We start from the raw sequence: 27,538 nt of genomic DNA, 5'->3' as shown, positions 1-27,538 counted from the left end.
AGGAAAACTTTTTAACCTACTTCCCAGACTCCATTGCTTTAAATTGGGAGGTGAAGCACATGAAGAGGAGTCTAGACAAGGACATTACTTTCCTTGCTGGGAGACAGCAGAGGTTGCATTGTTCTCAGGTTGGCAGCAACAGCATCATCTTCATTGCTTCAGGAGCAGTAACTTCCTGGTTGGGCCAGCCTGGCTGCATGTTCTGTGGCTGGTGGCACTGGAGGCCACTTCCAGTCCAAAAGATTCACCACCATCAAGTGGTCCTGTGACTGGCACAGAGACAGCCACCTCCTTACTAGGCCAGTTGAATGGGTGGCTCTGGTCTTTGCTCTTAGAAGTCAGGCCCAGAGTCTGTTTCTCTAGACTGACTAATGATTCTTCTAGTCATCTAATACTGCTTCCAAAATCCCTATCTGCTTAGACTAAGTAAAGCTGATTACTCTTTCTTTCTTCTTATGTATCACACTGACATTTCACAGTGTTTACTCTGAAGCCCACCTTGGCTTTCATTTCAATATACTTTAAGCTGGGTATTAGTGCTGCCTAACCTTTTCATCGCAGCACATTGATTCGTCTTAACAAAGAATACTAGTGATGTTTTACTATGATTTCTGGATCATTTCTGGCTTGGGAAAACAGTGGAAACAGTGTCAGACTTTATTTTTTGGGCTCCAAAATCACTGCAGATGGTGACTGCAGCCATGAAATTAAAAGACGCTTACTCCTTGGAAGGAAAGTTATGACCAACCTAGATAGCATATTCAAAAGCAGAGACATTACTTTGCCCACAAAGGTCTGTCTAGTCAAGGCTATGGTTTTTCCAGTGGTCATGTATAGATGTGAGAGTTGAACTGTGAAGAAAGCTGAACGCCGAAGAATTGATGCTTTTGAACTGTGGTGTTGGATAAGACTCTTGAGAGTCCCTTGGACTGCAAGGAGATCCAACCAGACCATTCTGAAGGAGATCAATCCTGGTTGTTCTTTGGAAGGAATGATGCTAAAGCTGAAACTCCAGTACTTTGGCCACCTCATGTGAAGAGTTGACTCATTGGAAAAGACTCTGATACTGGGAAGGATTAGGGGCAGGAGGAGAAGGGGACGACAGAGGATGAGATGGCTGGATGGTATCACTGACTCGATGGACGTGAGTTTGAGTGAACTCCGGGAGTTGGTGTTGGACAGGGGGGGCTGGTGTGCTGTGATTCATGGGGTCGCAAAGAGTCGGACACGACTGAGTGACTGAACTGAACTGATCTGAACTGAACTTGCTTGCCAAAACTATGAAAAACAAAAAAGTCTATTTTGATGACCAGCCCAAGATATATCATGGAATGAAAGCACAGTGAATCTCATAAGCTAGATTCCATTAGCATAACCTCCTGAAAGATTTTTTAAAAGCTTTCAATTGTTATGCACATGGGAATGAGACAAACTGAAAACTTTCCAAAGGCTCCTCCTCTTGGAATGTTTTCACAACTTCACTAATTATCTTCACTAGATTTCTTTTTGACTCCAGAGCCAGTTAGAGCCTTAAATACAAAGACCTTTGACTTTCATGTTTCATTAAAGATTATTTTCCTCATTTTGTGGGAGTGGGGAGACAATACAAAGACTAAATTTAGGGCTTACATCAATGCCATTCTTACCATCTCATAGCAAATGAGAGTTCCAGTCACTAGGCTAATCCTTACCCATTCTTTATATCTGGAGTTAAATGTCACTTCCTCAATGAACAATTTCCTCCCCCCTCCACATCTAAATTTTTTTCTCTGTTTTATTGTTTCAAAGAAACCTATAATTTTTTTTTGAAACAGTAAAACAAGTTTTGCTTTGTAGACCTTATCACAATTGCTATGCATTTTTCAGTACACTAAATATCTGCCTTTCCCATTAACCTCTAAGCATCACTGAATATGCTGTGTTCAGAATAGTGCCTGGCACAGAAAAAAGATGTGATAAATAGTTGATAAATGAATGAATCTCAGCCATCAGGCATCTATCTTACTTTGCATTGGACTGTTCCCTCACTGTGAATGCTCTCAGTGACACATCCATTAACTCAAATTCTGATGGAAGAGGATTAGAAGCACAGGAAGCAGTGTCTCAGGAGTGAGGCTGTAGCTCAATAAGAGTGGAGACAAAAAATAAAGATCTTAAAGAGAATTCACACAAAGGCAGGTGCTATCATGGAAAACTGAAGAGAATATATTTGTATGCAGAGTAGACACAGAAACAATGTTAGACTGATCATCTCCTAAATTGAATGGGCTGAGGTGAGAGATTGTAGTGAGCTGAACCCTGAGAGAAAGGGGAAATTTTTGATTATGGATAATAAAATTTGCTTATTCTCCTATTAATGTATGGTAAGGAATTTAGCCTTGACCAAAGACAGGCCTTTGTCCCAGCTCCTGGAAGGGAATCTCTAAATCTTTGGATGCTCCAGAATCATAGGAGCATCCTTGTTAAAGACAGTGGACCCCTTATATCACATTTGACAGTTGCTGTTAACAAGATGACTCAGCTTGAGGCTGGCCTCACCTGATAGTATTAGCATCGGGGGCTGGTATGCCAGAAAGACCAACCATATCAATTGTGGTGGGGACTTCGGGTTACACGATATTGATCAAACCTAAGACTAAATTCAACCTCGTGGGCAATTAATCAATTGTGTCTACATAATGAGATCTCAAGAAAAACTCTGGACACCAAAGCACAGGTGTGCTTCCTGGGCTGACATTACTCTGTGAGTATTGTCACACATTGATGCTGAGAAGATAAGCCATCACTGAGGAAAATGGGAGCTTCAAGTTTGGAATCTTCCCAGAATATTCTAGGCATCTCTTACATTGGCTGATTTTAATGTATTCTTTTCCTATAATAAAAATAGTTATGAGTATAATAGCTTTCAAAGAGTTCTTCGAGTCTTTCTAGCATATAACAAAACCTAAGGGTGGTTTCTGAAAACCCCTAAATTTGAAGTTGTCAGAAGTAAGGACATTGTTGTGTAGACTCTTCCCTTTAACTTTGTTCAGTTAAGTTCAGTCGCTCAGTCGTGCCCGACTCTTTGTGACCCCATGAATCTCAGCATGCCAGGCCTCCCTGTCCATCACCAACTCCCGGACTTCAATCAGACTCACGTCCTTTGAGTCAGTGATGCCATCCAGCCATCTCATCCTCTGTCGTCCCCTTCTTCTCCTGCCCCCAATCCTTCCCAGCATCAGAGTCTTTTCCAATGAGTCAACTCTTCGCATGAGGTGGCCAAAGTACTAGAGTTTCAGCTTTAGCATCATTCCTTCCAAAGAAATCCCAGGGCTGATCTCCTTCAGAATGGACTGGTTGGATCTCCTTGCAGTCCAAGGGATTCTCAAGAGTATTCTCCAACAACCCAGTTCAAAAGCATCAATTTTTAGGTGCTCAGCCTTCTTCACAGTCCAACTCTCACATCCATACATAACCACAGGAAAAACCATAGCCTTGACTAGACGGACCTTTGTTGGCAAAGTAATGTCTCTGATTTTGAATATGCTATCTAGGTTGGTCATAACTTTCCTTCCAAGGAGTAAGCGTCTTTTAATTTCATGGCTGCAGTCACCATCTGCAGTGATTTTGGAGCTCAAAAAAATAAAGTCTGACACTGTTTCCACTGTTAACTTTGTAGTTGGCTCCTAATCCTTGAAACTGGGGTCCTAAGTTTTGGATAGACTTGGCAGTCTGGAAGACTATGCCCTTAACCTCATAGTTTGACCAATTCTGGTAGGTACATTTTGTATTGAGCAAGTCCATGTAGATAAAAAAATTTTATCAGTGCAAACTAATCAGTTTTATGAAGAGAGCGAAAAAAAAAGTTAAAAATAGACAACATGGGCAAAACAACTGGAAAGGGAACAAAATATCTAAATTTGGATGCTATGTGCATTATTTGGAACATGTGTATATGAGACAATCACTTTTAAATGTTTTCAGCACATAAGCTGGCAATATGTAATAATGATATTTGTTAAGTGCTTACTGTTGAACAGTTTCTGTTCTGAGTATTGTACATTATTAACTTACTTAATTCTTATAACAACTCCAGTTATTTGCCCACTTATAGAAACCAGGCACGAGGAGTTTAAATAATGTGCGCTGTGTTACACACTCCCAGGATTTGAATTCAAATCATCTGACTCCATGGTTAATGCGCTTATCCAGTTTCTTATATTGTATCTCAGAAGGTAATCACTTATATTTTCTCTGTATCATAAAAAGGTGTTATTAATAGTAACCTGGTTATCTTAATACCCAATCCCAATCATCTCAGTGACAAAGAACCATTTGTATATAGGCAGATGTGTACTTTATTTCATTCTGTCATCCTTCTCACATTAGGTAGGAAGTCCTCACGTCCTGTATTGGAGGAGGAAGAGCACAAATAACATAGAAGAAAAAATAAATAAATATAAATATATAAATAAAAAGTAACTAAAATTAAAAAATAAATTCTTTGCTTTCAAGCTTCAAAATAAAATTTAGACACTTTCTCTAGAATCAGTAAAAGAAAAAGTGTTTGAGCTTGGGTTATAATCTTTGAGTTTAAAAAAAAAACCTATGCCTTACCGAAAGATCTCTGAGAATATGGGTTGACACAAACTCTAGATTTAATACAAATTTCGAGGTCTGTGGGAATTCCTAGGGGTGATGGAAACGAAAGCAGCACAGGTAAGACATTGAAGAAGACCTCCGTGCCCAACCTTCATACCCCTTCCCACCAGTGGAGCCCAAACAGGTGTGTAGGAATCTGAGACTAGGAGACTTACCCAATCCCTATCAGAAAGACAATAGACTTGCAAGTTTCCACCAGGGCAGAGATAGCTGTGCTGTAGTCAGAGTGGGCCCAGAGAGCCCAAGACAGCCCCATTCTATCCATTCTGTATAAGTGATGTTAGAGCAGCTGAGTTGTCACAGACACACCAAAAAACATGGAAATGTATTGAGAGAGCTTTAGTGAATCTGGACAGATTTCAATTTCAAGGGACACAGAACATGTACATCAACAACTAGAAACCCAGAGGGACTCAGACATCTAGAGACACAGAAACAGGAACGTGGCAGGCCAGACCCAAAGCACTGCATCCCAGCAGGTGCCAACAGGGGCCAGGTGCCCCCAACCAGCATCAGGACACACTAAGGCCTCTAGAGCTCAGACGTCAACCCAAGGATGGAGCGAGGGAAACCCGAACGGTCAGAGGAAATCCTGAATTGACTTTAAAAATTATGGTTTAACTAAGAAAACCCTATATTTGCTTAAAATAAGTTTTCTGATACCAGATGAAATGGTTACTGGAGTTAGAAATTAAGTTGTTACAGACAATAAAGCTGTTGTGGTGTGTACATCTGAGTAAACTCCGAAATGTTTACCTGCTAGGTTTCTAGTCTCCAGATCAGCCGTGTTCAACGTCTTCCTGCTCCTACAAAAATGACAAATCACTTTCACACGTATCACATGCCCCCTCAGGCCAGCCAAGGGTATGTGCTATTTCAAAAATTAGGAAACCAAAACATCCAGTTGAAAACCACTACCTGGATAATTATAGTATGAAATTTGGGGTAACCCTGAAAGATGGGAATTTTGTTACTAGAGGCACCAGAGGAACACATAGTCTCTGTTAGGAGACCCTGCCGACCCTGTGTCAGAATGAAAGCTGGGACGGGCAAACAGTACTTTCAAACAGGCACGTACCCAAGCATCGAGACACAGTAAACACATAAGATAATTCATCTGGACACTTTTATATGCAGCATGTATAGGATTTAAAATAACATTCCCATGTTAAACTGAAAACATTACCATGTAAATGCTTCAACTAAGCTGCATAAAAGAGTAAATACCAGCCTTGCAAATTGGCCTCCCTTAAGGGCACTCAAAGGCATAGGACTGCATGCTGTTCTCTAAAGAAATGTCCTCCTCTCTATCAATCTCTTCTATTTTGACAGCAAACCCATTGACCAGCATATGTTTCAGAATTTCTGAACAATTGACATTCAAGGCCTAACAGACATTTGTTCTTTACCTTCCTAGAAACCTCATAGGAGTCACTGTTGCCAATAAAATATACCATAAATCTAACCCCAAAGCGCCATCGCTTCAGGAGGAGAATGGACACCCCCATTCTCCACACTGTTTGTGTATATCTGTGTCAGTTCTCTCCCTGAATCGGCCACGCCAGCGGGAGGTCATCAGTCAGCAGGTGACAGCAAGCACACGTTCAGAATGGCTTAAGAGAAAATGGAGTCTTTTTTTATTCCCTATTGTCACCTCCTAAAATGTAAGTTGCTTGTTGATCTCATCACATTGAGTCATGTTTGTGTGAAGTGTTGAAAAGACACAGCCTGCACATATTCTTGAAGTCTTGAAATAATGGCTCAGTGAACAGATGTATGCTTTCACTCAGTAGCTCTTTGTGGAAATGAATTTTTAGGAGCCTCAAATATCCACGATTTGACCCTGATGAAAAGTCAAGTTAAAACTAAATGCTATTATTTTGGAGAGAAATTTTAAGTAATTGATACAAGGACTTTTGAGACTGAAAAACACTGGGTTAATAATGAGCCTTTGTTTGGTGAAACAAATTAAGAGTACAAGACAGAAATTAAAAGCACAGGCTCTATTGTAAACCAATCATCCATCAATTAAAAATAAATAAATAAATATTTAAAAAAAAAAAAATCACAGGCTCCAGGTACAGACTGCCTACATGCAGATCCTTCAGATTTTAGCTCCGTGACTTAAAATTATTTCATTTCTCCACTCTTCAGTCTTTTTGAAAATTTGCGATAGTTAATTACATGCACCTCATAGAGAGGCCAGTGCCTGACACATGATAATTGTTCAATTAATGTTTGTTTTAACTCCATGTAGGTAGTTAAGAGAAGCAGTGAATGCATAATTACATGCCATGGAAAAGACTCTGATGCTGGGAGGGATTGGGGGCAAGAGGAGAAGGGGACAACAGAGGATGAGATGGCTGGATGGCATCACTGACTCGATGGACGTGAGTCTGAGTGAACTCCGGGAGTTGGTGATGGACAGGGAGGCCTGGCGTGCTGCGATTCATGGGGTCGCAAAGAGTCGGACATGACTGAGCAACTGATCTGATCTGATCTGACTATAAAAATAAGCTAAATCATGTTTCCTATCTTATAACTATATAAAGTTTCTGCTTATCTCTGTTAACTAAAAAGAGCAAGGACTTTTCTTATAATAATGAAAATACTAGCCTATTGGTTCCAAGAACTGTTAAGTAGGAATGCTTGTTACAGAAACTTCACTTGTTGGATATTTGTTAATGAACACTAATTACTGTGCTTATAAGCTGTGCCTACCGTGAGGCCTGCTCTGACTCACCAACCTTTTGATTAGTAAACAGCTAAATGGCTTCCCTGGTGGCTCAGATGGTAAAGAATCTGCAGGAGCCCTGGGTTCAATCTCTGGGTGGAGAAGATTCCCCGGAGAAGAGAATGGCTAACCTCTTCAGTATTCTTGCCTGGAGAATTCCATGGACAGAGGAGCCTAGTGAGCTATACAGTCCATGGGGTTGTAAAGAGTCAGACACTTTTAGTTAATTGAGAGACTAACAGTCACTCAAATGTAGCACTGCCCATTTAGGTCTAATTTATTCAATCAATATAAAAGTCTAGATTCTCCTAGACTGAGAGGAAAGGCATTCTTCATTGTGAAAATGAATTTTTTAAAAATGAAATGATTCTAACATTTACTTTACATAGCAATGCAATATCTCTAATTGAAAACAATATCTTCTGTCTGATGACATAGCATTCAACTGTCTTTCAGATTTGTTCAGTGTTTTCTCAATTTTGAAAGCATTTGAAAATCCATTAGGGGACAGGATATCCTTCTTCATTTTCAACATTTACATCAAGGATATTTTTCAGATGTCTTTCATATTTATCATATCTTCAACAGGTAACTCTTATAGGACTCATAAAACAAGCTCAAGCTGACCCTATCCTGTTTCTAACCAGACACTGAGGTGTTTTTCAGAAAAAAACAAAAAGGCAAGCATTGCAGCTAAGGCATATGCAAAAGAGAAAATTTTGACTTCAAATAACACCAGGTACAGAATGTCCCCCTCCTAACCTCCTCGCAAGGGACCAAGGGACTGGGACGTGACAAGCAGAAGATACTGACTTTTCCTTTACCCATCTCTGTATTACTTGATCATGACAGTCAGCATGAACAATTTTTTTTATTTAGAGATATAGGTTTTTAAGAAAAGTTATAATGACAATGCCCAAGTAAAGAGCTAAGGAATGCTTTGAAATCCCTGAAAGCTTCTAACTGAAGACAAGTTCTAGTGGTGGAAAAAACATATACTTTGGATTCTGAGCTTTGCTACCATAGGGAGGTAGGGAGAGAGAGTAAGAGAGAGAAAGAGATAGAAAGTTTATATGAGCTTTCCCATTAATTTAATCCCTACTAATTTAATTCATAGGAAATAACCATAAACATGCATATATAATTCTATAGAAGTACAGTATTTCATTGTAATACTTTTTATTATGTCAAAATTGAGAGAAATATAAATGTCTACCAGTAGTAAAATAGTTAGATAAATCATGACAATGTCTATACAAATGTAGCCATTATAACTATACTAATGATCTAGAAATACTCTTGCTGTTAAGGGAAAAAAATAAATAAAACTGAATATACCACATTGTTACAATTTTGTAAACATACATATATAAAACTAAAATGCTAAGCTGTTAACAAAGCTTCTCTGCATAATTGATTTAAAAGGTGATCTTTATTATCTTCTTCACATTTTGTTTTCCCATTATATGTGATTAATGTCCATCCCTTTGAAATTAGAATTTTTCAAAATAGAATTTTTTCCTATAAATATTGTAAAGAAATCCCAGGAGAGGGAGAGAGGCACATGGCAGAGAAATCAGTGGGCAAATACATGAAAACCCACACTTCCCTTCCTCCCCGTGATGCTGAATTTAAAACTGCCATGCAAGGGATATTTTATCAGGGGCATGAGACAGCATACAGGATAGTATAGAATATTTATACATAGTGACTGAAATGATCCAGCCAAGAGATAGACACTGATAATGCAGAGAACAGAACCTAGCATTACGAATAATTTTCCTTATTTTCTGCCTGATTTTCCTTATTCTCACCGCCATCTGCAAGGCCATGAAAAATTCCATGTTCAGGAAACATTTTCTAAACACTTCATAATGATTATCTAATCCTTTTTTAAAAAATGAAGAAATGAGGGGGTGGTTAGAACAAGGGCTCCTGGCCATAATGAGCTTAGATAACACTTCTGGGAAGGCTTCTGTGGAAGAGATCTTCTCATATGACTATCTACTTATCATACCACATTTAAGCTATGTGAGCTATTTAAGCCTCTCATTTATAGTATTACCAAACCAAACTTGGGTCCACTCACCCAATGCATAATGAAGCCGATCTACTGACACCAGGTTGCGGTGAAGGAAAGTACAGTGTTTATCATAAGGCAGCAAGCCAGGAGAAAGTGTAGTTGATGCTCAAAAGACCCGAATTTCCCAAAGGCTTTTAGAAGCGTTTTTAAAGACAGTGTGAGGGACAGGGTCTCAGGGTGGTTGATCAGCTCGTGCACAATTCTTCTGATTCGTTGGTGGTGAGGTAACAAGGTGATGATTTGGGAATCTTTATCATCAACCTTCTGGTTCCAATCCATCTGGGTTCTACTTGCTTGTAGTTAGCACGTGGTTAACTTTTTCCACCTTATTATTCTGTGTAACTAGAAATCAACAAATGGATGCTATTCAGTGAACTTCCAAGAAGAGGCTAAATTAATTGGTCTCATCAGCTCACAATGACAGTCAGGAATCTGTGTCCTTGTGTTCTCAGAACACACAGCAAGGATGGCAGAAGAAGAAAGAAAAACAAAAACCCAGGAGTCTGCCAAAAACACCCCAGGCTGCAGAAGCCTGGGTATATACACACACACTCAGAAAGACACTGGGAAACAGGAATTGTGAGTGATCCTCTGGGGTCCCGGGAGGAAATTGCTGAATGTTTTTGGTAAAACATTCCCACCCACCCCTGGGCTCAGAGAATAGAAAAATGGTATCCAGAAGCATTCCCCTCCCTGAATCTAGTACCTGAGGTATTTGAGCGGCAGATAAAAATAGCATTTGCTCAAAACAAAGCAAATAATTTTTAACTAGCTTGCTGCCTGAACTTTGTCTCCTATAGATCTCAGACACCAGGCCAACTCCTCTACCTGTACACACTGATACCTGTCTCAGATGGAACGTGTCTGACTTCTTCCCCCCTCTTCCCACTTTAGGCTAAGGAGGCCATAGGCGGGCCAGGACCAGGATCGAAGACAGCTGTTCCCACAGATGGTTTTACCACAATGCCCCAGGCCCCTAACACCCACCCACAGGCTCTGACCGCCTATGCTGATCCGCCCTGCCGAGTGCAGCCAGACCAGCCTTCCACTGTCTCTCTCCCACAGAGAACCTTCTCAGATTCCTCTTGAGACAATGCTTTCCATGAAAAGACAGCATGCTTCACTTCACAGTCTTGTTCAGGCCATTCCACTTGCCTAGAAGACTCTCTAATCCTCATTTTCAGTACTGAAATCCTGCCCTCGATTCACACTTAGCTGTAGCATTCGCCCTCACCCTTGGCAACTGTAAAACTTTATAGCAGTAAAAGACAAATATTATAGGCTGTCACTTGAATGTGGACTCTAAAAAAATAATACAAATGAACAAATGAATCTATTTACAAAACAGAAACAGAGACACAGACACAGAAAACAAATTTATGGCTACTAAAGGGGAACAGGAGCAGGGGGGAGAGAGAAATCCCGAGTGGGATTAACAGATACACACTACTATATATAAACTAGATCAGCAATAAGGATTTCCTGTATAACATAGGGAACAAAATTCAATATCTTACAATAACCTAGAGTAGAAAACAATCTGGAAAATAAATATACATATATATAACTGAATCACTTTGCTGTATACCTGGAACTAACACAATAGTGTAATTCAACTGTACTCCCATCAATCAATCAATAATAAAATCTTACACTATATGGGAAAAGAATCTGAAAAAGAATGGATATATGTATATGCATAACTGAATCACTTTGCTATACATCTGAGACTAGCATAAAATTGTAAATCAACTATACTCAAAATAAAATAAAAATTAAATTTAAAAAAGTTTTAAGAAACTTTATAGCAGTCATGTTGCTTTAGATCTCATTTATTTGTGGGTAGGTCACAGACACTGTGTTAGATGCCAAAGATATGATGCTGAAGAAAAATATGCCCAACAACAGATTCCTTAATATCTAATGAGAAAGATAGGATAAACAGATATATAAACAATATACAAGCAAATTAGGATGCATGTTATAGAAGCAATAAATACAAGGCTGAGAGAGAGATTGAAGGGTACAATTTAACAGGGTGATCAAGAAATGCTTTTCCCTCCTCTGGGAGAAGTGACTGAGGGGGCAGATAGAGTCAAAATTGTTACACTACATTCTACTCCTGGAAACAAGGAGATTCTAACCAACAGAGATGTATAAACACCTTGATCACGTGCACGCCTTGCTGATGCTGCTCCACAGGGACTTTAATTTGGATTTGCACTAATATGGGTCTCCCATGGATTCAATGAAGTTTGTGTCTTTAGAAAAAGACACACCCACAAATCTTTTCTACGTAACCTCTATTTTGCCCCCTGCTCAGATGGCTGACAGGCCATATTCTCAAGCTTCCTAGGGGTCCTTTGGTTTGATTGAGAGGACCTATGAGGCTCATCTTAATCTCTAGAGAGAACCGTTTGTGTGATTGAATACTCCCACCATTAATTTTTTCTGATGTTTTAATGAAAAGTTGTACAGTCTCACTTAGATTTTTCTCTATGCTGTACTCTTAATTTTTAGTATCTTTTCAAATTGAGAATTTTCAGATATATACAGTCCTGGTTCCTTTTCGTTTAACAATTCTTTCCTCAGTTTACCTCTTTCCCCTTGCATTTCACTATAAGCAGCAAGAAGAAACCCAGTGGTATGTGCATGCTTTGCTTAGAAATCTCCTTAGCTCTGCAACCAAGTTCAGCCTTCCGCATAACCACCAGAAAACAATTGCACAGTTTCTGCCACTACCGAACAAGGGTTCCCCTTCCTTCAGTTCTCCGTAACAGTTCCTTAATTCCTTCTGCAGCTTCCCTAGTAGTGTCCTTAAATTCCAGACTTCTATTAAAACTAACAGTCTGTTCAAAGGAATTTAGATTTTTTTCTATCATACTTCTCAAAATTCCTTCAGCCTTTTTAGATATTTGGTACAAATGCGCCCACTATCAGGTGCCAAAATCTGTATTCATTTTCTATGGCCACAAGACAACTTATCACAAACTCGTGGCTTAGCACAGCACACACTTGTATCTCACAGCTTCTGCAGGAAAGTATGCTCTAGAGACTCTCTTTGAAGAAGTAAGCATGGATTATTTGTTAGAGAAATCCATATGTAAAGGAAGAGCAGGTGGCAATTCTCTCCCTCCTTATTGACACAGGAAAATATAGAAGTCATGAAGACTGACAATATCGCTGAGAAGTAACACTGACAGATAACCTAATAGCAGAATCTGAGAGCCATCTCCCCTCAACAGAAAGCAGATAGAGCTTTATTTAGAAACACATTGCCAGGTTTCCCTTCCAACCCACCAGGTTTTATCTCAGGAAGCCAGAACCACCCAGAAAGTCACTTTATAAACTTAGAGACTGGCTGATGGGAATTCCACCTCCACATCCATCATGTTTCTACACCCAGAAATGAAAACTAGAGAAAGTCACCTACAGAAAAGTTGGTAGAAACCACCTAGAGAAAGTCGGTAGGACCACTAGCAGTGCTTGGCCTCTTTTAGGTAGAGACGGTGCAAGGAAAAGTTCACATATGTACATGGCTTCTTTGTACACTATCAGGTACCCTATGAGGTACCTGGGATAGAGAAGAAGATATTGAAATGGTAACTATCTTTTATGTTTGCTTGATTATCAAAATTAATATGACTTTTTCATATTTTTATAAGGAGGAAGTTAGTCTGGGTAGCTTCAAAAAGCCCTTCAGTTTGAATTTTTTTGTGATTCTATGACTCCAGATGAAAATTTTAATTAATGTTGGTTTAGAAGTTTAAATCTCAAAATGCTAGTCTTGACCCTGATGCCAAGTCCTGGATGAGGTTCTAGAGTTGCTGACCCCTGGTAATACTGCAGCCACCCAGAGCCAGTGAAAGCTGAGTGAAGAACAAAGGTTTGAGAACTAGGAGTACAAACTTAGATAATCAGCAGTGAACTTATATACACAAAAATGAGAACCTTCATGGGACCATCACAGATATACACCCCAAAACTGGCCCATTCAAATTTCAAGTCTTAATGTTTTGTAAAACTGGCTCCCTCCCAAAGTGGGAAACATGTAGATAAAGTGTCTTCTTTTTTCCTCTCTCAATATCTTCTTTAGTTCATATTCCTGCTATTAGTAATTCTGGTTCTGTTCATGTTTAGATTTATTGCAGAGCAGTAGCTTTCATTTCTGTCTTATTTTTTCACTTAAGTATAAACTTTAATAGGTGATTCTGGAGTGTGTCCCCACATTGGTCTAGGGCTCTGGAATCCACATTTTTTAAGCCTTCCTATTTATTCTAATGTGCACCCACACTTGAGAACTATGAGGCTGGAAAGTAAAAATGTTAGTCGCTCGGTGGTGTCCAACTCTTTGAGACCCAATGGATCTGCTAGGCTTCTCTGTCCAAGGGATGCTCCAGGCAAGAATACTGCAGTGGATAGCTATTTCCTTCTTCAGGGAATCTTCCCAAACCAGGGATGGAACCTGGTTCTCCTGCATTGCAGGCAGATTCTTTACCAGCTGAGCCACCAGGGGAGCCCGAGAACTATGAGGCTAGAATGTTTTTAAAAGGCTGCTTCTCCATGTGGCCTCCAGGGGACAATCTTGCCCATTAACACGATTCTGAAAACAATGAGACCATGCTAACACTACATGGAGACTGATGAGAGGCCTGAACTTGGGAGAGTAAAGGATACCATTGATAATTAGACACTTGAACACTGTTGAGGTCCTTGGCAGCAGATTTTTCTTTAAAATTCTTTTGAACTTCAGGAAACTTTGGGACCACCTGTTTCCTACTATACGTGCAATTTTCCCAAGCCCTGTCTTATTCCTTAATCCAGACTTGAAAGGAAGTCTGAGGACTTTCCCATTCCATGATCATTTCTTTGGATAGGATTTCCTTTATAACAGATTTACCCTTTATAACAAACCACTGTCCAAAAAATGATTTGGCCAGAAGGTATTCCTTTTTCTAAACAGGTCTCTCGAGCCTTTATGTGTACCTTTCATTACTCATGTCATTATCACTTCTGGAATGACAATTTCAGCAGCCAGGATCGCAATGGTGAGTTCTGGAGTAGAAATGAACCAGAAACATGGTTAGTTCAAGGAGCTCAGTATAGTAAATATTATATAATATTTATATACTACGAATATATAATACATATTCAGCTGCATATCTATCTGGTTAAGACACAGTAGTGAACTCCGGGACAAGGTCTTTTGTAAACAAGCCTGTTTAATAGCCTTAAAAATAAAATATCATTACAAAGAAATTAGAGAAAAATTACACCAATTTAAAAAAATAGATATGAACAAATAATTTTCAACTGAGAAACCAACAACAAAAATATGAAAAGAATTCAACCTCAGTGACAAACAAAAACACGTCAAATAAAACATTTTTTTCTCTATGAATTGTTTATTTTTTTAATATTAGACTCTCTGGTGCTTCTAAGGATGTCACGAAACAAAAACTTATAGTAATGTTGCAGAAATTTCCATATGTAAACTCATTCTAAGGGTAATTTGTTAACATATATATAACTAATCCACTCAACAGTTCTACATCCAGCAATTTGCCCTTAAAAAATATTCAGAAAAGGTGAGCACAAATTGACCAAAGCAAGTAGTAAAGAATCAATATCACACAGGTTATATTCTTTTGCTACCATAAACAAAGTTAGATCTGTCAATTAAAAGTCAATGTTAAAGGCAAAAAGAAATGCACTTCTGAATAAAGTCAGAGATAGACAAATATCATATGATATTACTTTAATGTAGAATCTTTACAAAATTATACAAATGAAATTATTTACAAAACAGAAACAGACTCACAGACTACAAAAACAAACATATGCTTACCAAAGGGGAAGGAGAGGGGATAAATTAAATATTTGGTATTAACATGTACACACTACTATATATAAAATACATAAGCAAAAAGGACCTACTGTTCAGCACAGGGAACTCTATTCTGTAGTAAATTTCAGTGGGAGAATTTGAAAAACGTATATATAAATGTATAACTGAATCACATCGCTGTGTACCTGAAACTAATACAACATTCTAAATCAACTATATTCCAATATAAAATGAAACTTAAAAAAAGAAAAAAATGCACTTTTAAATAATTTGTGAACCAAAGACATAATGAAATTGTTAAAATATTTACAACTGAACTATAATGAAAGGTCTATATTTTAGCACTTCAGAGATAAACCTAAAGCAATAGAGAGTAACTTTACAGCCTTAAAAATATATTAAAAACAAAAAACTGAACATGATGAGCTAAACATTCAATCAAAAAGTCTTAAGACACAATAAGAGTAAACAACAAAGATAGGATAAAGAAAATAGTAAGTTGAGAGCCAAAATTAAGGAAATAGAGAGAAACAAACAATGAAAAGGATCAATTTAAAATGGTCCTTTGCAGCAAAAGAGACACTGATGTATAGAACAGTCTTATGGACTCTGTGGGAGAGGGAGAGGGTGGGGAGATATGGGAGAATGGCATTGAAACCTATAAAATATCATGTATGAAACGAGATGCCAGTCCAGCTTCAATGCACGATACTGGATGCTTGGGGCTAGTGCACTGGGACGACCCAGAGGGATGGTATGGGGAGGGAGGAGGGAGGAGGGTTCAGGATGGGGAGCACATGTATACCTGTGATGGATTCATTTTGATATTTGGCAAAACTAATACAATTATATAAAGTTTAAAAACAAAATAAAATTTAAAATTTGAAATTAAAAAAAATAAATAAATAAATAAAATGGTCCTTTGAAAAGAATTACAAAATGGACAAATCCCTAGTAAATTTTCTCAAGGAAATTAAGACACAAAAATATTGTGTAAAATAAGATTATAGCTACAGGCACAGTAAAAATTTAAATAATTACAAGAAAATGCAGAGGTAGATTCATACAAATAAATTTGAAAACTTGGACAAAATATAAAACTTTCTAAAAATTGTAATAGAGCAAAACTGATAAGAAAATTAGAAATTTTGAATTTACATATAAATTTAAAACACTATACATACATATGGTTTTTTAGGCAAGTTATTTCAAACCCAAGACCAATAATTTCCATATAATACAAACCATATCTGAGTACTGAGAATAATAAAAAACAGGAAGCAAGTCAACGCCTTATTCTGAGCCTAAGACAGAACCATAATGACAAAAACAAGAATAGATTACAAACAAAAATTATAGACCAACATTATTTATAAAAAGCAATGACAACTCCTAAAAATATTATCCATCTAGTACTGAATATTTAAAATAATATTGGTACACTTATAAGTATGTGTGTGGTGTTAGTCACTGAGACCCCATGGACTGTAGCCCGCCAGGCTCCTCTGTCCATGGAATTCTCCAGGAAAGAATACTGGAGTGTGTTGCGTTTCCCGTCTGCAGGAGATCTTCCCAATTCTGGGACTGAACCTGGGTCTCCCGTACTGCAAATAGGTTCTTTACTGTCTGGGCCACCAAGAAGACCCAGAAGTATGAGGAAGGCTTGATATTTGAACAACACACCACCTAAATATATTAATTATAAAATTCTCTCACTAAATGCTGAAAGTAACTTGGTCAAATTTAATATTAGTATGTATTTTTAACTAATCTCTTAGCTATAAAATCTCTTAGTAAACTAGGAAGTAAAGGGAACTTCCTTAACCTGACAAATGGAGTCTTAATTTGTCTTTAAAGTGAAATGTTAAAAACATTCCCTTAAAAACACAAGACTTCCAGTATTATCCTTTCTACTCTACATTAACGGTCTTGGGAATCTTCCCAATCCAGGGTTGGAACCCAGGTCTCCTGCATTGCAAGCAGATTCTTTACATCTGAGCCACCAGGGAAGCCCAAGAACACTGGACTGGGTAGTGTACCCTTTCTCCAGGGGAACTTCCCAACCCAGTAATTGAACTGGGGTTTCTGCATTGCAAGCAGATTCTTTACCAGCTGAGCTACCAGAGAAGCCTATCTTAACCAGTAGAGTAAAATAATAAAAACATTAGGACTAAAAAGGAAAAAACACAATTATCATTAATCATAGATGGCCGATTCTATTTTGCAGGGAGGAAATGTACAAAATAAGCTTAGAAGACCTTGTCATCCCAGAAAACTAGGAAGTTATCAATGACTACAGAGTCCATGTTAAAAGACTTGAGAGCAAACCTGAAAAGATTTTCACTGGCTAAAGATTCAATGATTCTCGAATCAATAATAAAATGAATCCAATGGATTACAACACATCAAGTATATTTAAATTCATGGGGTCACAAAAACATCCTCCTCAGTTCCTTTTGGGGATTTGTCCTGATTTGCACCAGGTTTGCCTGGGACTGTTCAGGTGTGACACAAAAACCCTCATGTCCTGAGAAACACCTTCATCTCTGGCAAACAGGGATGACTATTCATGTTACAGGGAATCAACTCATTATCCAAAGACTGATAAATAATCATACACTTGATCTCAGAGAGTAATTGAAATATTGACAAGGAAAATATCTTTATAGAAATATTATAAAGATATAATATATGCAATAACAATAAGTGTATATAGAAATATCATAAAGTTAATACATGAAGTAGAAATTATATAATTAGAATATCATTTTGCCAACCAAGTCCCAGCCAAACAATGCTGTGCTTAGGCACTCAGTCGTGTCCGATTCTTTGCAACCCCATGGACTGTAGCCTGCCAGGATCCTCTATCCATGGGGATTCTCCAGGCAAGAGTGGGTTACCATGCTCTCCTCCATGGGATCTTGCCAACCCAGGGATCAAACCCAGGTCTCCGACATTGCAAGGGGATTTTTACCATCTGAGCTACCAGGATAGCCCAAGAATACTGGAGTGGGTTGTTGTTGCTGTTCAATAGCCCAGTCGTGTCCAACTCTTTGCAACTTCATGGACTGCAGCACACCAGGCCTCCCTGTCCCTCACCATCTCCCGGAGTTTGCCCAAGTTCCTGTTCATTGCATCAGTGATGCTGTCCAGCCATTTCATCCTGTGAAGCCCTCTTCTCCTTCTGCCCTCAGCCTTTCCCAGCATCAGGGACTTTCCCAATGAGTCATCTGTTCACATCAGATGACCAAACTACTGGAGCTTCAGCTTCAGCATCAATCCTTCCAGTGAATATTCAAGGTTGATCTCCCTTAAGATTGACTGGTTTGAAGTGGGTAGCCTATCCTTTCTCCGGGGCATAGCCGAAGAATAGATCTTATCATTGCTTATTAAAGTCACTAGCAACACATACACAGTCAAGCTGACAGTATGTATCTGCCCAGGAAAGTACACAATACCATGATGTCTGGCATTTACTTTAAATTAATCAGAATTGGGGGAGGTACATAGATATGTAGGATGATGGGCAAGCAGATTAGTTAACTGGCCATGAGTCGATAATTGTGGAAGCAAGGTAATGGACATAGGCTGTTTTATCACACTATTCTCTCTTCTTTTGTAGATGTTTGAATTCTCCATAATAAAATACTTCAAAAAAAAACCTGGTTAACATAAAAACAAGTCATCAGAAATGCATAGACTCATATTTACAATGTTCACTACATTGTATTTAAATTAGGCAAAACAAATATAATGATATAATATAATGATACCAATGATATTTAAACAAACTAAAGTACACTTACACAACAGAGTAGTACAAAGCTATAAAAATCACATTTTAACGTATAATTGAATGACATGATGGTATATTCATAAACACAATGATAAACAAGTGAGGCTTTCAACATGATCTCAGTTCCTTTAAAGTATGCACATTTGCAAAGACACTAAAGAAATATAATGAAATGTTAACAATATATATCCCTGCGAAGTGAAATTATAGTTGAATTTTATTATCTCTGTTACACTTTTTATACTTGTTGGTTCTGCTATGTTGATCTTTCTCCTTATAACAAAAAATATACTATATGTTATATATTTATTAAAGAAAAGTAGCAAGCCTGGAGGAAGACAGGTGGGAGGGTAAGCTCAGACAGCAGGTGACATGACTAAGCCTGCACAGGCAGAAACCCCATTTCCGGCTCTGCAGCAGCAAGGCCACAGGACCGCCCAGCTCCAGTGACACTGACAGGGCCTGGCAGGTGGCAGGCAGAATAAGAGCCACTTCACTAGTGCGAAGAACCCCAAGGATGCAGTCTGGACCGCCTGCTCTCCTGTGCGCAGTCGTGGCCCTCATCTGCCTTGGTAGGGAGCTCCCCAACCCTGCAGCTGGGACCTGAGGAAAGAGATTTGGGAAAGGAGTTAGAATAGAATGCTTTTCGCCACTTTATTTTCTGGTGAAAACTTGGCCACTGTGGCAGCTTTCTTGTGAGCATCACCAACAAATAAGTCACTTTTCCCTTCTTTTCCACAGGTTCCAACAATGTTGAGAGCGCCGATGTACCTACAGTGTTTAAAAAAGAGGGGGAATCCGTGACCGTGGAATGCAAGTTCTCAGTCAGCTATACTTACTACATGATGTACTGGTATCGACAGCCTTCCAGCGGAGAGATGATTTACATGATTAATATTTATTCTCAAAATAAGCATTCAAGGGAAGGACGATATTCTGTGGAATTTTACAAACCCAACCAAATGCTGAAACTCACCATCTCAGCCTTGACGCTGAGTGACTCGGCCGTCTATTTCTGTGCTGTCAGAGAGTTCCACGGTGAGGGTAGTGACAGGAAGCGCCTTACAAAAACCCCCAGGGCTGAGCACGAGACAGCCACCTGCTACAGAAGACAGCCCACAGAACAGGAAGAGGGAAGACACAGGCATGATGGTGGTTCTGCTGGATCTACAGAGAGGCTAATGAATGTTCTCAAAACAATCTTCCCACATTTGGTATCAGAGAAAGAGCCATGGTTACAAGACCCCAGCCTCCAGAGCATTTTGATCTCTGTGTCTGGTGTCTAAGTATAGCCCATCAAGGTATGCCTCTGTCATTTCTGCTTGCCCAACATCCACACCCCTTTTCTGGTGACAGCACCTTGATCTTCTCTGGATAAACAAGCTTCCCCTCCTCCTAGGCCTCCCAGCTGGTGTAGTGGTTAAGAATCCGCCTGCCAATGCAGGAGTCACAAGACATGCAATTTGGATCCCTGGGTCGGGAAGATCTTCTGGAGCAGGAAATGGCAACCCATGCCAGTATTCTTGCCTGGAAAATCCCATAGACAGAGGAGCCCTGTGACCTACCGTCCATGGGGCCACAAAGAGTCAGACACAGCGGAACACAAGCAAACACACACCCCTCCTTCTACCCCATGTGTGGGTTTGGATGAAGCTGACCCCATCCTTGGATGCCCTGACCAATTAGCATAGTTCATCTCATTGACCACAATGATTGGTTCAAGGATGCATACATGATCCAAGCCCACATCCCAAATTTAATACGGAACCTTTGGGAATACTGCTGGAGATTGAGAGGTTAGGATGTTGTTAAAAAGCAATAACAAGCCCCAAGTGGAATCATTTGCCCCATCTCCCACAAAAGCAAATCAAGACTCAATTGTAGTTTCCACCTATTCCAGAAACATGACCTTTAAAACAGTCAATCTGAAATTTCCTGATTAATACCAGTGAGGTTATCTGTGATAAAAACCCTGCTATTCCCTTTCCCCATGAGAAAATGGTCCTGGCCTGAAACCATCTTTTTTTTTTTTTCATTTTGCTAATACCTTCTTGTTCTTCCTTCTTTCTGCCTATAAAACCTTTTACTTTGTACAACCCCATGTTTTGCTACATGGGATGCTGCCTGATTCATGAATCATTGAAAAAAGCCGATTATATCTTCAGATTTATCCAGGTGAATTTTTTTTTTTTAACAATGTAAACCTAGAGCTGCCAGCAACACTCTTGCCATCACAAGAGAAGAGCATGATTTTGAAAAGAGTGAAACTGAGCTACTAGAACATTGTTTGAGGCCCTGGACTCTGCTGTGATGAGAGAAGATCTACCTGGAATTTTCAGTTGAACAATTCAGCTACCTGACCTTGGGTTCCACCAGAAGCAGACAAGGATTCAAGTGCAAGTGGTTTAGTTGGGAAGTGATCCCAGGATGCATGGCAAGAGCTCTAGGGAGGGTGACAGGAAGGGAGGGAGCCAATAAAGAGTGTGTGTTGTCAGGCCATCTGCCATTGGGCACCATATGTTTAACCTTGCCAGGGAATCTCCTGGGAACCAGCACAAAGCACTATCTCCACTTATCTCAACCGGGGCCAAAGGAGCTAGGATACTGATACCCCAATCCTGTGTGTCTTTGACAGAGGACAGCTCCAGCGGATGAGGGTGTTAACTCCCCAGCACTGAGATTTGCCAAACTCAAGTGTTGGCAGAAGGAAGTGGGCAGTGTGCACTTTGAAACAATAAACATGAGGGAGTGAAGGTGGGATGTCAACAATGTGACACAATTAATCTCTTTTTTTTTTTGTAAGCTCTTATGAGTTGAGTTGGATGCAATCTCAAAAACGACAGAATGATCTCTATTCATTTCCAAGGCAAACCATTCAGTATCACAGTAATCCGAGTCTATGCCCCAACCAGTAACGCTGAAGAAGCTGAAGTTGAACGGTTCTATGAAGACCTACAAGACCTTTTAGAACTAACACCCCAAAAAAGATGTTCTTTTCATTATAGGGGACTGGAATGCAAAAGTAGGAAGTCAAGAAACACCTGGAGTAACAGGCAAATTTGGCCTTGGAATACCGAATGAAGCAGGGCAAAGACTAATAGAGTTTTGCCAAGAAAATGCACTGGTCATAACAAACACCCTCTACCAACAACACAAGAGAAGAATCTATACATGGACATCACCAGTGGTCAACACAAAAATCAGATTGATTACATTCTTTGCAGCCAAAGATGGAGAAGCTCTATACAGTCCCCAAAAACAAGACCAAGAGCTGACTGTGGCTCACCCATGAACTCCTTATTGCCAAATTCAGACTTAAATTGAAGAAAGGAGGGAAAACCACTAGACCATTCAGGTATGACCTAAATCAAATCCCTTATGATTCTACATTGGAAGTAGGAAATAGATTTAAGGGCCTAGATCTGATAGATAGAGTGCCTTATGAACTATGGAATGAGGTTCGTGACATTGTACAGGAGACAGGGATCAAGACCACTCCCATAGAAAAGAAATGCAAAAAAGCCAAATGGCTGTCTGGGGAGGTCTAACAAATAGCTGTGAAAAGAAGAGAAGTGAAAAGCAAAGGAGAAAAGGAAAGATATAAACATCTGAATGCAGAGTTCCAAAGAATAGCAAGAAGAGATAAGAAAGCCTTCTTCAGTGATCAATGCAAAGAAATAGAGGAAAACAACAGAATGGGAAAGACTAGGGATCTCTTCAAGAAAATCAGAGATACCAAAGGAACATTTCATGCAAAGATGAGCTCGATAAAGGACAGAAATGGTATGGATCTAACAGAAGCAGAAGATATTAAGAAGAGATGGCAAGAATACACAGAAGAACTGTACAAAAAACATCTTCACGACCCAGATAATCACGATGGTGTGATCACTCACCTAGAGCCAGACATCCTGGAATGTGAAGCCAAGTGGGCCTTAGAAAGCATCACTACGAACAAAGCTAGTGGAGGTGATGGAATTCCAGTTGAGCTATTTCAAATCTTGAAAGATGATGCTGTGTAAGTGCTGCACTCAATATGCCAGCAAATTTGGAAAACTCAGCAGTGGCCACAGGACTGGAAAAGGTCAGTTTTCATTCCAATCCCAAAGAAAGACAATGCCAAAGAATGCTCAAACTACTGCACAATTGCACTCATCTCACACGCTAGTAAAGTAATGCTCAAAATTCTCCAAGCTAGGCTTCAGCAATATGTGAACCGTGAACTGCGAGATTTTCAAGCTGGTTTTAGAAAAGGCAGAGGAACCAGAGATCAAATTGCCAACATCTGCTGGATCATGGAAAAAGCAAGAGAGTTCCAGAAAAACATCTATTTCTGCTTTATTGACTATGCCAAAGCCTTTGACTGTGTGGATCACAAGAAACTGGGGAAAATTCTGAAAGAGATGGAAATACCAGACCACCTGATCTGCCTCTTAAGAAGTTTGTATGCAGGTCAATAAGCAACAGTTAGAACTGGACATGGAACAACAGACTGGTTCCAAATAGGAAAAGGAGTTCGTCAAGGCTGTATATTGTCACCCTGTTTATTTAACTTATATGCAGAGTACATCATGAGAAACGCTGGACTGGAAGAAACACAAGCTGGAATCAAGATTGCCGGGAGAAATATCAATAACCTCAGATATGCAGATGACACCACCCTTATGGTAGAAAGTGAAGAGGAACTGAAAAGCCTCTTGATGAAAGTGAAAGTGGAGTGTGAAAAAGTTGGCTTAAAGCTCAGCATTCAGAAAATGAAGATCATGGCATCCGGTGCCACCACTTCATGGGAAATAGATGGGGAAACAGTGTCAGACTTTATTTTTCTGGGCTCCAAAATCACAGCAGATGGTGACTGCAGTCATGAAATTAAAAGACGCTTACTCCTTGGAAGGAAAGTTATGACCAACCTAGATAGCCTATTCAAAAGCAGAGACATTACTTTGCCAACAAAGTTTCATCTAGTCAAGGGTATGGTTTTTCCTATGGTCATGTATGGATGTGAGAGTTGGACTGTGAAGAAGGCTGAGCGCCGAAGAATTGATGCTTTTGAACTGTGGTGTTGGAGAAGACTCTTGAGAGTCCCTTGGACTGCAAGGAGATTCAATCAGTCCATTCTGAAGGAGATCAGCCCTGGGATTTCTTTGGAAGGAATGATGCTAAAGCTGAAACTCCAGTACTTTGGCCCTTATGCGAATAGTTGACTCATTGGAAAAGACTCTGATGCTGGGAGGGATGGGAGGCAGGAGGAGAAGGGGACGACAGAGGATGAGATGGCTGGATGGCATCACTGACTCAATGGACCTGAGTCTGAGTGAACTCTGGGAGTTGGTGATGGACAGGGAGGCCTGGTGTGCTGCGATTCATGGGGTCGCAAAGAGTCCGACACGGCTGAGCAACTGATCTGATCTGATCTGATGAGGTGAGTTTTCCATTATTAATATTTTCAACCAAAAGAGACAACGAAAAACTCTAATAAAGACAGTCATGAGCTAAAATGAACTAAGCATCAAAATACTTCAAAATAACTTCTTTAAACTTTTGATGTGCTGCAGTTCAGAAAGGATTCTGTCAAGGAGTGGAAATTTCCCCCTCTACCCTCCTTGAGTTCCTATGATTGAAGTAGTAACAAAATTGACGCAAGAAAAACTAACAGGGAAAAAAAAAAGAAATAATATTTTAATTTGTGCATACAGAGTTCTCATGGGAAGGGTACCTAAGAAGTGGCCAAAACAGGCAGTTTTATACTTTTCATTCAGTTCACTTCAGTTCAGTCACTCAGTCGTATCCGACTCATTGCAACCCCATGAATCGCAGCACGCCAGGCCTCCCTATCAATCACCAACTCCCAGAGTTCACTCAGACTCATGTCCATCAAGTCAGTGATACCAGCCAGCCATCTCATCTTCTGTCGTCCCCTTCTCCTCCTGCCCCCAATCCCTCCCAGCATCAGAGTCTTTTCCAATGAGTCAACTCTGCCCATGAGGTGGCCAAAGTACTGGAGTTTCAGCCTCAGTATCAGTCCTTCCAAAGAAATCCCAGGGCTGGCCTCCTTCAGAATGGACTGGTTGGATTTCCTTGCAGTCCAAGGGACTCTCAAGAGTCTTCTCCAATACCACACTTCAAAAGCATCAATTCTTCGGCACTCAGCTTTCTTCACAGTCCAGCTCTCACATCCATACATGACCACTGGAAAAACCATAGCCTTGACTGGTAATTGTCAAATGCTCAATTAGTGAAGAATCTAAACAGAGTCTGGGCATGGGGTAGTGAGGTAAAGAAGTAACAAGCTTTGTTTATACAGATTTTTCTTCCAGATTCCCTATCTCTGGTGATAAGATGCAGGAAGGACACTTTTCACATAGAGGTTTATTTCCTACTTTCAGGGAGACAGAGGAGGGTCAGAATTTCCTTATTGCACCAGCTATTTCTCAAACAGCTTCAATTCAAAAGAATCAGGATGCCACTACAGCATACTTTGGGGCAGCAGCCATGAGCCCCAACTCTTCAGATCTTCAAACTGTTCCAATTAGATGGGTTGGACATCAACTGACATCACCCAGGGTGCTAAGGAAGAGGGACAGACTTAACATCTGTACCTGCATTACTACACTGTACACTTGATTGTTCTCTCACCTCCAGATCTTTTCTGTGCAGGGTCACCTTGCTTAGCGCTGCTCCATTCATCTCCCTACAGCATCCCTCCCAAGAATCCTGCCTGCTCAAAGAGCTTGGATCCCCTGTAAGACTGTGCTTTCCCCAGCTCCCAAATTCTGTCCGTGCTGTTTGCTTTCCCAACAATACACTTCCTCCCCATTTCTACCTTTTGAGGATCACCATCCTTCAAAACCGAATTCACATCTCTTCTCTGACATTCTTGAAAATGCTCCAGTACCAAGGAGCAGGCCTGGATCCCATATCTTGCTTTCAAATATCATTTGTAATAAAAGGAATCAGAGTTCCTTGGAGAAATGTCTAAGTCTGAGGCTGGAGCACGGAATATGCAGGGTAATCCTGGAGTATGCCATCATGCTAAACACATACTCAAACCACAAAAACCAGTGCTAAGGCAATGTCAAAAGGACATAAGAGCCAACTGAAGAATATCCCAGCGCCCAAAGCTGGGCACTCTGCATAGCTGAGGTTATTGATATTTCTACCACCAATCTTCATTCCAGCTTGTGCTTCTTCCAGGCCAGCATTTCTCATGATGTACTCTGCATAGAAGTTTCCTATTTGGAACCAGTCCGTTGTTCCATGTCCAGTTCTAACTGTTGCTTTCTGACCTGCATGCAAATTTCTCAAGAGGCAGATCAGGTGGTCTGGTATTCCCATCTCTTAAAGAATTTTCCACAGTTTCTTGTGATCCACACAGTCAAAGGCTTTGGCATAGTCAATAAAGCAGAAATAGATGTTTTTCTGGAACTCTCTTGCTTTTTTGATGATCCAGTGGATGTTGGAAATTTGATCTCTGGTTCCTCTGCCTTTTCTAAATCCAGCTTGAATATCAGGAAGTTCACGGTTCACGTATTGCTGAAGCCTGGTTTGGAGAATTTTGAGCATTACTTTACTAGCAAGTGAGATGAGTGCAATTGTGCAGTAGTTTGAGCATTCTTTGGCATTGCCTTTCTTTGGATTGGAATGAAAACTGACCTTTTCCAGTCCTGTGGCCACTGCTGAGTTTTCCAAAATTGCTGGCATATTGAGTGCAGCACTTTCACAGCATCATCTTTCAAGATTTGAAATAGCTCAACTGGAATTCCATCACCTCCACTAGCTTTGTTCGTAGTGATGCTTTCTAAGGCCCACTTGACTTCACATTCCAGGATGTCTGGCTCTAGGTGAGTGATCACACCATCGTGATTATCTGGGTCGTGAAGATCTTTTTTGTACAGTTCTTCTGTGTATTCTTGCCATCTCTTCTTAATATCTTCTGCTTCTGTTAGATCCATACCATTTCTGTCCTTTATTGAGCCCATCTTTGCATGAAATGTTCCTTTGGTATCTCTAATTTTCTTGAAGAGATATCTAGTCTTTACCATTCTGTTGTTTTAAGCAAATAAAAAGCTTTAAAATGGGAGAAATCCTGGTATTTTCTAGGACTAGGAATGAGGTGAGCAGAGTGAATGAGAAAGAAGTTGGTGTGAGATGTTTCCTTGAGGTGTCACATAGATGCTTACAAAAGCCATGGTGAGTAAGACTGGGATATCTACTAATAAGTATAATGTGAAGCTGCTGGAAAATGTAAATAGGCCAGTGACATGGTTTCATTTACCTTCTTCATAAACATTACTTGGTTCTGGTATGGAAAGTAGATAAAGAGAGGCAGGGAGGCAGAAGTAGCAGAGGGTAGGGGGGAGGAGACCATTTAGTAGACTGTTGAAATATTGAAATAATCCTTGTAAAAAGATAGTGATTTGGACTAGGATGAAAAAA

General features: G+C 39.8%; 1 long non-coding RNA gene and 1 gene segment (V, D, J or C); both read left to right on the top strand.

The window, feature by feature from the left end:
* LOC109564835 (T cell receptor delta constant-like) overlaps window positions 1-27,538 on the top strand; it is a gene marked incomplete in the record, with an annotated part of 620,053 nt that overhangs the window by 332,433 nt on the left and 260,082 nt on the right.
* On the top strand, window positions 19,451-20,133 carry LOC109564218 (uncharacterized). Its single transcript, XR_011568765.1, has 2 exons — window positions 19,451-19,674; window positions 19,844-20,133. It is a non-coding gene; the product is annotated as an uncharacterized lncRNA (long non-coding RNA).

Source organism: Bos indicus, chromosome 10 (genome assembly GCF_029378745.1).
Source record: "Bos indicus isolate NIAB-ARS_2022 breed Sahiwal x Tharparkar chromosome 10, NIAB-ARS_B.indTharparkar_mat_pri_1.0, whole genome shotgun sequence".
Taxonomy (NCBI): domain Eukaryota; kingdom Metazoa; phylum Chordata; class Mammalia; order Artiodactyla; family Bovidae; genus Bos; species Bos indicus.
Note: the sequence above shows the minus strand (reverse complement) of the source record. Positions and strands in the feature narration are given on the sequence as shown.